The sequence below is a fragment of the Prionailurus bengalensis genome, chromosome B1 (assembly GCF_016509475.1).
Source record: "Prionailurus bengalensis isolate Pbe53 chromosome B1, Fcat_Pben_1.1_paternal_pri, whole genome shotgun sequence".
Taxonomy (NCBI): domain Eukaryota; kingdom Metazoa; phylum Chordata; class Mammalia; order Carnivora; family Felidae; genus Prionailurus; species Prionailurus bengalensis.
This window is the reverse complement of record NC_057344.1, coordinates 112,159,367-112,161,271: the sequence shown is the minus strand read 5'-3', so window position 1 is coordinate 112,161,271 and position 1,905 is coordinate 112,159,367. Positions and strand designations below refer to the sequence as shown.

Genomic DNA, 1,905 nt, shown 5'->3' with positions numbered 1-1,905 from the left:
TCAGTCCATGGTCCAGAGAGGTCTTTTTCTTGTCCACATAAAATATCACACTTCCACAGCCTCTCTTTGTCTTTCTGTTGTCTCTCCACAGAAGGAGTTCCCCCTCTTCCATGCCAACACCACCCATTTTATCTCTCCCAATTTGCAGATATGCACCTCTGTCCCACCAACCTCTTTCCACCTGTGGAGATTTTTCTGTCACTCCATACACTGTATTCCTGGGTATTTCGGGTGTTCTGACCTCAATACAGCTGTGTTTGAAGGACAAGGGACATCCCAGTTCCCCTACTTTTCTGCCATCTTATCTCCTCCCCTCCTAACACTTTTTTCCTTAAGAAATTTAAGATTTTCTTTTCAGTTTGAAAGTCACAGTTTATCTTTCTATAATTAGCTTAGGAGAAAAGAGATGAATAACCCACTGGTAGTGGAAAGAAGCAAGAGTCTTCTAGGTCGCAGCATTTGATGAGATAGACATTCTGTTACTGTGCACTTCCATTATTTTTCCATGGCAGAACATATAGCAGAGACTTGGGAATGCACATACCTGAAGCCAGTTTACTCTTTTGTTCCATAACTATGTTGCTTTCAGGGCTGTTGTTGCCATAGTAGTTGGTTGTGCCCCAGACAAATGGGTGCTGGTCTGTTCCCACAGATCTTTATCCCACTCTTCATTGCAAGTATGGAACTGCCATATGCTCTCAGCCAGAGTCTCCTGTCCAAGATTTCTGGTTTGGTTGACAACAACCTGCACAATACAACTTTTATCATTACAGCTTGAGATATAATGACTGATTTGGGGCCAAAGAATCTGGTGGTGAGCATTAAAGAGACAAGTAGCCAATTGTTTGTGACATCAGAAAGATTCGTTTTACACTTGATAAGATGATAAGGAAACCTGCAGACCCTCATCTGTGGTTTTTATCACAGGGGCATTGTAATGGCTTTTCAGGGTCCAGGGAATTGATCTAAGTGTCTTCCATGTTGGAAATGAGGGAGATAAATCCAAGTGCTCAATGGAGAAATGCTCTCCTCACAATCACCTTCTCTCCACAACCCAGCAATGCTCACTTCTGGACTAAGATATTTTATGTAAGCCTCATGATAACTACAAGAAAAATCTTGTGGTATTTGAAAAAAGACCATGATAAAGAAGTCAAAGCACACTGACACCAAAAACATCAAAACCCACAAAAAAGACAGAAGTGTAAGAAGCAAGGAACAAATGGATCTACAAAACAAGCATAAAACAATGAAAAAAGGGCAATAGTAAATCTTACCTATCAATAATTACTCTAAATGGAAACAGATTGAACTATCCAATCAAAAGACACAGAATGGCTGAATTAAAAAAAAAAAAGATCTAATAATATGCAACCTATAAGAGACTTACTTTAGCCTTAAAGACACATACACTGAGAGTGAAGGAATAGGAAAAACAAAACAAAACAAAACAAAATACATTTCAAGCAAATGGTAACCAACAAAAAGCAGGAGTAACTATGTATATCAGACAAAATAGACTTTAAAAATGGTATAAAAAAAGACAAAGAGGGTTATTATAAAATGATAAAAGGGTCAGTACATTAAGAAGATATCATAATTGTAAATATTTATGTGCCCAACATCAAAGCACCTAAAAATATGAAGTGAAAACTGACAGAGCTAAAAGGAGAAATAAACAATGATATAAAAATATTTGGGGACTGTAATACCCTGCTCTCAACAATGGATAGATTATCAAGAGATAATAAATAAGGAAACAACTGATTTGAACATCTTATATCAAATGGACCTAACAGACAAATATAGAACATAGAACATTGTATGCAACAACAGCACAATACACATTTTTGTCAAGCATACATGGAACATTTCCTAGGACAGATCATATGTTAGGTCACAAAA

At 37.2% G+C, this 1,905-nt stretch overlaps 1 pseudogene; it reads right to left on the bottom strand.

Moving 5' to 3' along the window:
* Positions 1–479: 479 nt before the first annotated feature.
* Positions 480–980, bottom strand: LOC122468059 (annotated as a pseudogene).
* Positions 981–1,905: the final 925 nt, after the last annotated feature.